The 14,391-nt window shown below is 35.7% G+C and overlaps 2 protein-coding genes across 3 annotated transcripts in view; one reads left to right on the top strand and one right to left on the bottom strand.

Moving 5' to 3' along the window:
- Window positions 1-14,391, bottom strand: part of LOC107685389 (gastrula zinc finger protein XlCGF57.1-like) — a 228,654-nt gene that overhangs the window by 127,415 nt on the left and 86,848 nt on the right. The gene's annotated exons all lie outside the window — the stretch shown is intronic.
- LOC107685399 (gastrula zinc finger protein XlCGF49.1-like) overlaps window positions 13,845-14,391 on the top strand; it is a 3,538-nt gene continuing 2,991 nt past the window's right edge. Inside the window, exon 1 of one of the 2 annotated variants that reach the window (XM_016481973.1) lies at window positions 13,845-13,878. The gene's annotated coding sequence lies outside the window, so the exon portion shown is untranslated. The remainder of the gene's footprint in view (window positions 13,879-14,391) is intronic. The other variant, XM_016481974.1, reaches the window with a different exon arrangement.

Here is a 14,391-nt window from a genome sequence, read left to right on the forward strand (position 1 = left end):
GTATGTGGAAAATAATGTGTTTTTTGAACCTTAAACCGCATAAACACATTTCATTACACCAAATACACAAAATAATGTTCTTTTTAGCAGCATTATATGACCCCTTTAAAATAGCCTTATGAAATGTTGTCTTTTTCCTCCGAGAAATTGTGTTGTGTATCTAGTTATCAAATGAAGGCATAAAACATTAATTTAATTTATCTTTCAATTATTGAAAATCAGACTTTATTTATTTATTTTGGCAAACAAAGGGGATTTACTATTCAAATTAAAACAAAAAGAAGAAATGTTGTTTGATCATTACTTTAAAAAATAAAGTTTTAATAATTTTAGTAGTAGCAGTACTGCCCGCAGTGTCTTCAAGTTTAACCGGACTTTTATTTTGACGGGTTGCCGTGAATACCTTTACAGTTCTGCGTGTATATGATATGAGGCTAGTTTTACTCAAATGAAACGGTAAAATACTCATGAAGTGACTCTCAGAGCAGTTCTGGAGATGTTGTTCGTGTATTTATGTCCTCGTTTAGTGAGACGACAGACGCTGAAAACACTGCAAGTGTCATGCACTTCAGTATGTGTGTAGTAAACAAAACCGTGCGTCTGTGCCATCCACATATACAGAGACACGCAGAACATGCAGGATTCATATTTAAATAGTCTTTTTGCGGCTTAATATTTACAGATACTAGTCCATATCACGATTTAAGTGTAATGACCTTCCTTTGATTAATTCATTCAAACTATGACAAATTCTGTGACATTCCGTGTTATACAGTAAATTCCGTTTTCATGACTGGATTCCACAATTCTGTCATAGGGCCCTACTATTCTGCTGATTCTCTTTAACTTTTTCCAATGGGCCTCTGCAGACTTTGAGACAGAGGCAAACTTTGAGAGAGTTTGAGGCAGAAGCACGTCATGCTTTTTTGTTTATGTCTACACGCGATGGAAAGCTATATTTCAGTCAGTATTTGTGTTGCATAATGAATGTTTTTTTCCCCAAACAACAGCTTTCGCTCTGAATTGATGTTCCAGAATGCATCAGTATCTCATAATCTGTTGCTTCTCTCTGCAGTTGTGTGGCTGTGGGCTACTGGGAGTTGGAATCTGGTTGTCTGTGTCTCAAGGCAGCTTCGCCACCTTCTCCCCCTCCTTCCCCTCTCTCTCTGCTGCCAACATGGTCATCGCCATAGGCGCCATCGTCATGGTGACGGGCTTCCTCGGATGCCTGGGCGCCATCAAGGAAAACAAGTGCCTGCTTCTGAGCGTAAGTTATACCACACCTGTAGAGTTGTAAAAACACAGTAACGGTCTGTTGTGAGAAGAAAATGTGTGCACTTACCTTGTGATGTCTGGTCTTTTATGTTTTTGTGAGTAATTTTCATATGTCGTATTATATATATTATATATACATATTAATTATTGAAAATCAGACTTTATTTATTTATTTTGGCAAACAAAGGGGATTTACTATTCAAATTAAAACAAAAAGAAGAAATGTTGTTTGATCATTACTTTAAAAAATAAAGTTTTACTAATTTTAGTAGTAGCAGTACTGCCCGCAGTGTCTTCAAGTTTAACCGGACTTTTATTTTGACGGGTTGCCGTGAATACCTTTACAGTTCTGCGTGTATATGATATGAGGCTAGTTTTACTCAAATGAAACGGTAAAATACTCATGAAGTGACTCTCAGAGCAGTTCTGGAGATGTTGTTCGTGTATTTATGTCCTCGTTTAGTGAGACGACAGACACTGAAATCACCTCGAGCGTCACATGCACTTCAGTAACTTATGTGTGTAGTAAACAAAACTGCGCGTCTGCGCCATTCATTCATACAGAGATATGATTGCGTAATTTGAGCTAATGCTCATCAGATCGCGTAAATCAGTGGAAAATGAATAGAAATAATGATTCTGTTAAATATCAAGTAAACTTGTATAAAAATATCAGTATTTTTCCAAATATGAACTAAAAGCTCTAATGGACGCTGTAACAAAGTTCGTAGTCACGGGAAGGAGGCGGCGGGAACTGGCGAACGCTCAAAGAAAACTTTAATAAAATAAACAAACACAAAACGACAGTAAAGCGGCAGCCCCTCGCGGATGACTGCCGCACACAAAACACAAAATAAAGTCCAGGCCTGGTCCTCTCTCGTCCAACACTGTCGTCACTCCTCCTTTTATCCTTCTGGAGCTCCTCCGTGGGACTCGAGACCGGTGAGTGGTGCAGGTGTCTGCATTAGCATTTACTCCACCGGCCTGGCTCCGTTCCCACGGCTCTCGGCCCCGCCCCTCTCGTCACAGACGCTGTTCAGTGACACTTGCATGTGACTGCCTGCCTGAGTTTTGTCAACAACCAGAGGCGGCACAAAATTTGGCGGAGGTGGCTGCCTCATACTTCTCTATGCAGGAAAACCCCTGAAAGGGCAAGACATTTTAGTGTTAATGCTGTTATGTTTTACATTTAAAAGAGTTTCTGATTTAAAGTTTTTGTGTTGGCAGCATTGTGCTAAAGAGTAGTGCTCATTGGCTGCGCAGGTGGCTATCCATCTTGTTACCCATTTACCCAACATGTTAAGTAAGATACATTTAACATGTGCTTTGCTAACTGTTAATTTTAATAAACAAAACATGCATACCACATTCCTCTTCCTTTTATTGTAAACAGCGCATGGCTTCAGGGAAAGGTTTTATAGTGGGAACATCTGCTCCTGCATCAACACAACACGTTATGGTGTTCTTATGAGCACGCATGGGAGAATGATGCAGAAGTGAAGAAATTGTTAAATAAAGTCATTATTTTTGTTTAGTTTTTTTCATGCACAAAAGGCACTCCCATTACCTCATAAAATTCAGGTTGAATCACTGGAGTCACATGGACTACTTGAATTATGTCTTTACTACTTCAATAGGGTATATGTCCAATGTCACCTGACCAAACCTGGAAAACAGGTCTCATTGCTTCCGCTTGTCGGATAACAGTTTAACAGCCATTTTAAATAATCGTGATATCTATGATCTTTTAAGGTAGTAATCAGTTAAACTAGCTAGCTGTTTTTATTGTTGACGTTTTATTCAATTTGTATATCTACCGTATTGACCCGAATATAAGACGATGTTTTTTTTCTTGGAAATACATCTGAAAAACCGCGGTCGTCTTATATTCAGGGTCTAGACGTTGACATGTCAATAATACACCCACAACAATAGGTGGCGCCAAATATGCATAAAACAAGTGTGCCATGAAATACGTAATGTAATGCGTGTTGTAAAGATCTCGAGTAAAAACAAAAGAAAAAGAAAACCTTACAGCTGCATGAGTCGTGACTGTCATGTTAGCCTGATTGATCCAAACTCCCTTTGTGATTTTAAAACGTAAGACAGTACCCAGATTTGAAGACTACAGTAAGATTTAACTTCTACTGTTAATAAGATTTTGGTAGGCTACTATTAGATGGATAATTCAGATGGGATACCTGTTTTTTTTTTTAATGGTATATCAAAAATTGTATATTTTTTAAATGTGATTGTTGGTACATTTTACCAGTTTTTACCATACTTTCAAAACAAAAATTAAAATAGGAAAAATATGCAATATGAAAATAATTGAAGACAAAATGTGTTTTACTGAGAAAAAAGGTACATCTGGGAAAAGGGGGGTTGTCTTATAATCAGGGTCGTCTCATATTCGGGCCAATAAAGTAAATGTTAGTGAAAAGAATAAAAAAACAAAAATGTAGATATCAGTTTGCATATGTGATGGGCATTGGTTATGATCATCTTTGAAGGCATCTTGAGTAAAACAGCTTCATATTTAATGAAGCAAATGCAAAACGCTTGAACCGGAAGCGTCGAGACCCATTTAACTGAATACGGACGTCTGTTGCATATAATACATATTATGTCTCCACAGTTAAGTATAGGGCATGCAGACACAGCTGTGCATGAGACAGAGCGGAGATGACATGCTGGCCTTGGGAAAACCTCACTGAGAATTTCCTACACTAAAAAAATAGTGCACAATGTACTATATTAATATGAAGGAATTTTCTGCATTGATTTTTTTTTTACAGGGGCTTTACCTGCATTTTTTTTTCAACTGTATTGCAAATGTTTTTTAATGGATTTCGTTAATGGATTCTATTGGAAATTAATGGATAAAGTCCTGGTGGAAAATTACCAGTACATTCTTTCTTTCTTTTTTTTCTTTGTACTACTACAAGGAGGTCAGATGTTTTACAAATCTACGGTTATCGCTAAAAGGCTATTGCTTTTACAAAGAAATGTGCAAATGTGGCATTTTTGTTGCAACAAAATCTAATAATCACATTGCAACATTATCACACACACACACACACACACACATAATAACATATTGCATGTTATCTATTTGGATGGGCTCTAATAAAGGTTTAATTTAGCTGACAATCCTTGTTTATTGTACAGTATTAAACAGCATGTAGTTAAACAATCTCACATATTACATGTGGTACAAACTCTTTTACTGGCAATTCTTTTCAGCACATAATTTGACAGCAGATGATATATTTCTCCAAGAATTCAGCTCTGAAAACCACTGATATATGTTTTATTTTTGTGTGTATTATTTGAGTGTTGTTTTGTATGTTTTTTTTTCTAAGCACTTTTATATTTAAAAATGTGTGAACAGGACTTTTATTTTGGCGTGGTTTTATGACGTCAGAAGTCTGCGCCGTGCTCCGTGTGATTCAGCTGTAGAAAGGTTTGTTTTTAAGCATTGAAAGTGTGTCGGTGAGCCTCTTTACAAGCATTGCAAAATGAATTGAATATAACATGGTATCGCTTGTTTTTGTTGTTGTTGTTTTATCAGCTGAACAATTGGAATGTTGTTAAACAACAGTACAGTCCATTGAACTACTGTACTACGTTCCCTCATAGCCTCGCTTTCATTTCCATCAAAAATGAAATTTGGCGCTATCCTGACTAAAGTGTATAAGCCTTGAAAAATGACTCCGGCATAGGTCTCTCACATTCTTTGGTGGAGATGTCCATATCACCATCAATCATAAATGATAGATAGTGGGCGGTAGGGCTGTCAAAATGACTGAAAAACTAAATTCGAATTTTGTGCTTAAATATGATCAAAATTCGAATTATATTCGAATTTAAAATGCATATTTTCAGTTAGGGAAAATAAAAACTTTTGGATTTTCTGCTGAGGCCACAAGAGGGCGCATCAAGCATAAGATAACATGACTGTGAAAAAAGTGCATAATGTTTAATATAATGTTTATATAACCAATTATAATTAATTAAGTTGCTTAAACAACTATAAACAAAACAGCATCATGTATGTATTCATAGTTTAATACAAAGGGCCGAAAGCCAATCACACAGAGTACATTTTTCATTTAAAAACACGAGTTGCAGTGGGATGGGGAAAAAAACCCGCCATTAAGTCTCGAGATTTGTTTTTTAAAAGTTGAACTTGCATTAATTTTACATGGCTTTCTAAACATGCGGCTCTTTTGTGCGAGACGCGAGTGCAACGGTGATAGATGTCCCTCTAGGAAATGCGCAAAATATGCGTTCTGTGTGAACGGCTTGGTTTCAGTTTCGACGTAAACAAGATCTTCTCCGCATTGATGTTCTCTTTTCCTGCAATATTTGTAATTAACAACGCAGCAGCGCTGCATCTAGTGGCTTCAACTGGACAGGCTAACAAAAACATAAAAATTTGATGACACTTACATCGTCATCGCATCTCGTGCGCCACTGATAAGTGCCTCCTTAACACACACCTAAAATTCGAATGCAACGTTTTTGCATTAGAATGTGGATTTTTATGTTAAATTCGACGAATATTTGAAATTGGACTTTTTTTGTTTGACAGCCCTAGTGAGCGGATACAATTTTGTCAGTCGTCTTTTTTCGGAGATTGTCTCCTATAAATTGGCCACAGGCCATTTCGTTGGCATAAGTGGGATTAACATTCAACTCTTTCTTTTTCATCAGTATTATTTGTGATTTGAATTTTGTGAATGGGGTTTGTTTTTTTGCTATTTTATAAGCCGTGTTAAATTGTATAATTATTATAAAATTGTTATTATATTATAATTTAATAAGTATAATTTCCTTGAGAGATTACTCTCTTCTAACCGCTGAAAGAAGTAGGGAGAGGCTCTGTGTTTCGTGTGACACACCGGTCCACCCAAAAATGAAAATTCAGTCACTAATTACTCACCCTCATGTCGTTCCAAACCCGTAAGACCTTCGTTCATCTTCGGAACACAAATTAAGATATTTCTGATGAAATCTGAGAGCTCTCTGACCCTCCATAGACAGCAAGGATCCTTACATGATCAAGGTCCAGAAACGTAGCAAGGACATCGGTAAACCCTTATGCAAAGAAAATATATTTCCTAATATATGAATGATCAATATATCAAACGACAAAACACATATATATCACAATATATGTAACTTTATATTCAGTAATACACTTTATAATATATAGATAAAATATGGTACTGCATGTGTAAAAAAAAACAAAAAACATTTTTACTCATGCAGCATATAATACACACATATATGGAAATATATATTTCTTATATTGAACAATCATTTATTACATTTAGTCATTTAGCAGACGCTTTTATCCAAAGCGACTTACAAATGAGGACAATAAAAGCAGTCAAAACTAACAAAAGAGCAACAATATATAAGTGCAAATGACAAGTCTCGGTTAGCCTAACGCAGTACATATATACCATATCACAAAGAAAAACAAGTAGATAGAATAAAAAAAATAGAATAGAAAAATATTTAAAAAAAATAAAAATAAATAAAAAAAGATAAATGTAGATGAAGTAGAATTAAAATAGAATAGAAAGTGCATTTATGATATTCATTCATATTTTAAAATATAGCTAGTTTACAATAGCATAAGCACACCCTCTCATACCAAACACTAAGTTAACAGACTATCACTGTGCTGGAAAGTGCACAGCCATTACTTTTTAAATAAAGTAACATATACTTTAATGGTGTTTGGCCAATCATCATCCTAACCACAGGCTCTACTCTTCTGCACAATAGTGACCCCACAAACTTACACATACCAGAAACCCTTTTACATTTCAAAATAATACATTAAACACTAACAGATCTCCCCCTATATTAATACTGAGCAGAAACACATGAAATAACACTTAATTTTAACATTTTTACTCTCCTTTAACAGTAAGAAGCAAAGTATGCTTGGAACTAGATATCTGATGTAACTCATTCAGTGAATGTGTGTATATATGTGTGTACATACATTCACATTTATATGGGAGCATCTATGTGCAATATATACTCAATAAAGGATCAAACAATGAATATTTATTTTTGTCTTTATTTCTAAATATATTTGTATCTATCAATGTATAGCCATATATTGTCAATGCATATATTGCTGTATATTGAAAAATATAAGCACTAGTTTCCAATATATGGAAATGTATTGTGTAATATATCGCATTATATTTTGCAGTATATTCCCATATATTTTTGTTTCGTAAGGGAAATGGTCCATGTGACATCAGGGGTTCAACCGTAATTTTACGAAGCTACGAGAATACTTTTTGTGCGCAAAGAAAACAATAATAATTAATTCAGCAATTCTTCTTCACGAGATACTGTCTCTTTCGCCAGTTTGGAGAGTATCCCAGAACATAATCAACGTAATCAGCTTTGTTTACGTTCAGTAGAAACCGCACGCATGCTGAACGTAAACAACGCTGATTACGATCTTAATTTGTGTTCCGAAGATGAACGAAGGTCTTATGGGATTGGAATGACATGAGGATGAGTAATTAATGACAGAATTTTCATTTTTGGGTGAACTAATCCTTTTAAGTTTCTTGCTTTTGAGTGTTTTTTGCCCTTCGGAGATTGTTCAGAGCGTATTTGCCCTTCCCATCACTATCCGCCAGAATCTCTTCTGTCAGTCCTGCAGTGTTGTGTGTTTTGGGCAACAGCATATCTACTGTGTCTCTTGAACAACAATCTTCCCACATGTGCTCCACAAAATGATGCATTCGGAGCTCAGGAGTCATGCTTTAAATCCACGTGATTATGGAATTGCGTTTTCAGCAAATGTGTATCCCCATGATGCACACAGAGTTCCGTATATTGAGTCAAGCCTTGTCTGTGAGCCCATCCCGTATGGCTTTTGCTCCCACCTTGTGAAGGTTTTGAGGTGACCAAGGTTAAGGTTGCTTCTGTTTATTTTTGCTGTCATGTTATGGTGTTGCAGTCATTTTCTCCTCTGCCTTTGAGTCTCAGGATGCTGGCAGACTGTACAGTCCTTTGGTGACACAGTGCTACAGAGGGTAGCAATTATGTCATTAGCCAATGAATTGGAATGATTCTATACGGTCTTCAGATAGTTGTGAGGAGGGTGTTCTCACTGATTCTTTAAATGTCTAAGGCTATGTTTATACGACAACGATGTAGTCAAAAAGCGTTTTAAAAAAGTTTCACGATTCGTGTTTACACATATCCGTGCCAAAAATGCTGTATTACGTATGCCAGGCCAGTAGTTGGCGCTGTCACCTTGTTAGTAAACAGTACCTGAAGGGAACTGACGATTATATGATGTATATGATGCGTCTCCGCTGTTGGTTGTAATATTGTTGCAGTAAATCCACACTTTGCTGAAGAAGCGTTAGCAAACTCTTGAGGAGCAACAACAGTACCATGTACTCCGCCATTGTTGTGTATGTTTGTTCGCGCTTGCCTTTAAAATCGACACGTACTGCGCATGTCTACATACCGAACACGTACTACGCACGTGCATGATGTTTTCAAAGATTCCCCTTTTGGGTGTTTACACGGAAACGACAACGGTGCCATTTTCAAAAACGTGCATTTTGAAACCCGTTTTCAAAAATATGCGTTTTCAGTCCCCAAAATGCTGTTGTCGTGTAAACGAACAGTCAAAACGCATAAAAAGTTTCCTGTTTTTGCCTGAAATCCTTATAGTGTAAACGGCCCCTAAGTATGTTTGTCTGTTGATTTATCCTATTAAACTGCAGTTAACTTGTATGAGTCTTTTTTGCCTTAGATCTGATGGTGTTGAAAGTGGAGAGTCAAGAACTGAATGAAAAGGAAGAGAAAGGCCAGTATGAGAAACATCATGATTTCATAACTTTTAGTTGCTCAAAGAGTGAAAAGACTTCCTTAGGGAAAAGAGCTAAAACAAGAAGTTATTTCACCTGCTCTCAGTGTGGAAAGAGTTTCAGTCAACATCGCTACCTTAAGGTCCATCTGAGAATTCACACTGGAGAGAAGCCTTACACATGCACCCAGTGTGAAAAAAGTTTCACTCAAAAAGGAAGCCTTAAAATCCACATGAGAATACACACTGGAGAGATTCCCTATACCTGCCAACAGTGTGGAAAAAGTTTCACTCAAAAAGGAAGCCTTAAAGTCCACATGAGAATTCACACTGGAGAGAAGCCTTTCTCATGTGGTCAATGTGGAAAGAGTTTTAGAGGTAAAGTAAACCTTGATTGCCACATGAGGATTCACTCAGGAGGGAACTGTTTTATATGTCATCGGTGTGGAAAGAGTTTCACAGACAGTAAACATCTTAAGAATCACGTAATAAGTCACATCGGGGAGAGGCCTTTTATGTGCAATCACTGTGGTAAGACTTGCACAAACAAAGGAAATCTTGAGGTTCACATGAGAGTTCACACTGGAAAGAAGGCTTTCCCATGTTTTCAGTGTGAGAAGAGTTTTACATATCAAAGAGTCCTGAAACGTCATTTGCAAACTCATTCTGGAAAGACATTGCAGTAATATGCATCACACAAATATACCTGAAAGTCATGCAGATGTGAGATGTTTTCTTTGTGTGGAAAGGGTTTTGCAATTAAAATGGCTCCAGAAAATTTGTATAAGTTTTTAAATACATTTTGAGTAATGTACGAGTAACCTCAGAATGGCAAATATTTCATAAAACGTACATCTTACTGTACAATGCCACAAAATAAATATAAGGACATAATATGGGGGATTTGATTCATTATTTAATAGATAATTAGTGAAAGAATGCACAGGTCATCATTCTGAATATGAATATATATTTTTTTTATAAAAAGAAATTGTTCTTCTAACGCAAACGGCAAATTAATGTTCCTTAGAACTGGTTCTCTTTGAAATACAAATCTTGTGTAATCCCACGTATCTGTAATCAGATGCACATTTAAAACTGGAATATAATCTAATTTCAGTCACTTGCATGTGTTTCATTTACACATAATCCTTTCTGGAATACAATCCGCCGTCAAAATAATAAGATTAATTATTCCAGCTGCTGTCAGCAGCATGCTGATATTTCCCACGAAAACCTACCAGTACCACTTAAATTAGAAAATATTATTACAAGCTTACCATTGTGAATCGGACTAAGGTAAGGAGATAGATTTGAACACTGGCTGCTTATGTACTTGCTCAAAAATTGATTTCGGATAATTTTTAACCAAAAAAAAAAGTTATGGACTGCAGCTTTAAATATAGAAACTGATTTGAATGTTTTTCACTAATTAGTTTGTCCACAAGGTGGCAACACTGGCCAGACTGTTGTTTGGCAGCTGAAAAATAAACAGTGGAGATGACAAAAAAAACAACATACAACAATAAATGCTGGAGTTGACGTGAGGGGGTTCAGAGACACCTGCATCTGGTTTAAACAAGTCCCTTTCAAGGAAAGTCTGTTCACTCCACAGATATATTTGCAACGCCTCTGGGCAGCTATTTCGGGCATCCAAGATCAGACATCGGAAGGAACTAACAGAGTCACTGGACAATGAAATTCTTAAAAATGCATGAGCCAGAGGTGTCCTCTAGTTGCCATGTTTAGGAGCACGAATAAGATGATGTTCATAGTTTTGAGATTAATTTTGAATTGGGATAATGGGTCTGAATTACAGATGTTAGCTGGGAGAGAATTCCAAAGGCGAGGAGCAGCACTACTAAATTGGCATTCAGCTGATTTCATGCACAAGGTAAGCTGTCAGTGAAGTGCTCGCCCAAGTGGAAAAATGTGTTGTTGCTGCCAGATCTCGATTGCCGAAAATTACATTGTGTTTGATGCAAAACTAACTCGACTAAATCAAATGAAAAAACATCATAACTGTATATTTTCATGCTTTCTCAAGTTAAGCAAATTTTATCTTACATTTTTGGTCATAGACAATGTTGAAGATATACGTTACTGTCAACATGCCTAAGTGGTAAATTTAAAAAAAAAGTTTATAAAATTTGAAATAATAACAAACATGAGGAAAAAAGAGCAAACAATAAAGTTCTCAGAACATTTTGAACATTCAGAAGATTGTATTTTTGGATTTGTTTTCTGTATGCTTGTTAAAGATGTTATTATTTTTGGTATTTTGCATAGTGTTAACCGGGTGGGAGTTTTAACTCCTGTTCACTGAGAATAAAAAAATATCGTTCAGACAATGCAGAGACATAGCTCGGGGGAATCCCCCATCTCCCCACCCTCTGAATATTACATATCATAACGTAACTACGTGTAAATGTTATTTGGTGTTTTTTTTCTTAGAAAAGCAGCTATATGTTTTTCTAGAATTCGAATAACTATGGATAAACCTGAAACGATAGAAGAAAGATTGGAGATTAATTTAATTTACAAATAAGGTAGGAAATGTGCATACTTTTAAATTGACACCTGCCACGGTGTTTCCCTCTTTGAGTGTGTCTTAAAAGCCAATGAGGAGGGGGATCTTAATCTTAGCACTCAGCATACCCAAGTCACTGCTTGCCACTGGAGTAGAGTTAGTGCCTATAAGGAGTACTTCAGTCTTACTGCCATAAAGTTTAAGAAAATTGTCAGAGAACCAAACGTTTATTTCATGAAGACAGTAAGACAGACAGGTGGAAGAATGGAATCAGTCTTTGTAGATACATAAAGTTGTGTATTATCAGCGTAACATTGGAATTCAATACCAAATTTAGAAAAGATATTACCAAGTGTTAAACGATAATTTAGGAACAATAGAGGACCTAGGACAGAACCTTGGGGGATACCACAGCAGAAAAAAGGTTGGTAATATAAATTGTACAAACTGTGTGCAGTTGGAAAGGTATGAAGTGAACCAGGCGAGAGGAATACCAGAGATACCAACAGCAGATAAACGGTTCAACAAAATATTGTGTGAAATGGTGGCAAAAGCTGCACTCAAATCAAGCAGAACAAGAATAGATAAGAACCCGTCATCAACATCCATTAACAGACCTTTAGTTACTCTCACCAGGGTGGTTTCTATACTTAGAACAAAAACCTGACTGAAAACACTCATAAATTAATATTACTAAGGTGAGCTTGGATCTGTGTTGCAACTGCTTTTTCAAGAATTTTGGAAATGAAAGATTCGAGATGGGATGGAAGTTACCTATATTGTTAGGGTCTGCACTAGGTTTCTTAAAAATTGAAGTTATAGCAGCTATTTTAAAAGATAAAGGAACAATGCAAGAGCTGAGGGAGGTGTGAATAATACAGGATATAAAAGGAGAAATAGAAGAAAGACTGGCTTTTATCAGATGAGTTGGTATGGGATCAAGTAAACGTGGAAGAGTTAGATTTGTAAATGAGATGGGAAAGTAAAAGAAGAAAGAAAAGTAAGAGGGGAATCAGTTGAGACACTGTATAATGAATTGCAATATGGGTTAGCCAAGAAGGCCAGCTGTTGGTGGATAGTGCTTATTTTGTCACTGAAAAAAGACATAAATTCATCAGTGCAGTAGAGATGTGCAGAAAGCCTGTCAGGTGGTTTCAGAATACGTTTTACAATGAAGAACAATGCTTTAGTATAACTATCTTCAGTATGTAAATATTCAACATATTAACAAAAACAATTAATAAAAAAGCGAAAAACAGTGGAATGTTGATTTTATCAGCTTAAAAAACGTTTACATTCAAAACCAATGTTTGTTTGTTAGTTTATCTAGTAGCTTTTTTTAAACTAATGATATAATACCTGCTTGCCCAAATGCTTTTTATATAATCTGGTTTTGTTTTGTTTTGTTTGTCAGATATTGTCTTTATTGATCATTTATGGCGACTTATCATTCTTAAGCATATAAACACAAACGTCTCCAGAATCGTTTTTACTTTTTAACCAAAAATGATTTTTTGCAAATGATTTCAGTTTCAGTTCACTTTTTACCAGTTTTGAATATTTAATTCTTGTAGTTCCATATTCGTCTTTTTGACTGATTTTGTTATTTTTCCATCATACAGTTGCAAGCAGGATTGTTAGCAGAAACTATATGGTTTCAAATATAGGCTACTGTTTTATTAACACTGATATATACACTAGCATCTTATTACTTCCTTTGCTTTATCACACACTTCCTTTAAAAAAAATAATATATATATATATATATATATATATATATATATAGCTATATCTGCTAGACTTTTTTTGTCAATGTCAAATTGTTAGAATTGGTTATGCTTATCTTAGGTAGCGCCATTGAAGGCATCTTGAGTAAAACAGCTCTATTTTTAAAGACTTATTTCAATGATTAGTTTAGTTATCATTTATGCAATAAATACTTCCCTCAATTATATCTGCTTTCTAAGTTGAAGGGGGACATTTTAATACACGCACATAAATAAATGTTTTTCACCAAGATTTCAAATATGAATACCTTCGATATGTGTTTTATTATTTGTGTGTTTCCAATCTGTGCATAATGTCTCTGCACCTGTGTGATTTTAGACAGCAGCGTGTGAAAATACTTTTATTTTGGGTGACGGTGTGACGTCATAAGTCATCGCCGCTCTCCTGCATTTGTTGTGATTCGGTTGAAAAAAAGGTGGGTGTTTTTAAACATTTAAAGTGCTTAAATCGATACAATCCATTCAAACAAATATATAGTTTTTACCAGAGAAGCACGTGAGTTAACTGTTATTGAATTGAACATTGTAATGCTTTATCTAACATTACAAAACGTTATTTTTGTGAGTAAATCCTATCCGCACTTGAGTAACAGAAAAGGTGCGTCCCATTTCGTGCCCAGTATCGTCAATCAGTTTATCGTAAACGCGAATTCGGTCACTGGCAAGCAATGATGGGAGAAACTGAGCTTTTTGGAACTCCGAGTCAGTTGAACCAATTTCTTCGCTAAATGATTCACTGAATCGAAGCGCTCGAATCACCACAGGCTGACGACACTTGTTAGTAAGAACAGTGTAAATGCAACGACTCGACAACACAAACATGAACATTAAATATATACAATTATAAATCATAAGTAAATATGAAGTACATGTGCACTTTTTGTTCTTTTATATAATTTACAGTTCAAGGTTTTTTTTTTTTTTTTTTT

This window comes from Sinocyclocheilus anshuiensis, unplaced genomic scaffold (assembly GCF_001515605.1).
Source record: "Sinocyclocheilus anshuiensis isolate Anshui unplaced genomic scaffold, SAMN03320099.WGS_v1.1 scaffold982, whole genome shotgun sequence".
Classification (NCBI taxonomy): Eukaryota; Metazoa; Chordata; class Actinopteri; order Cypriniformes; family Cyprinidae; genus Sinocyclocheilus; species Sinocyclocheilus anshuiensis.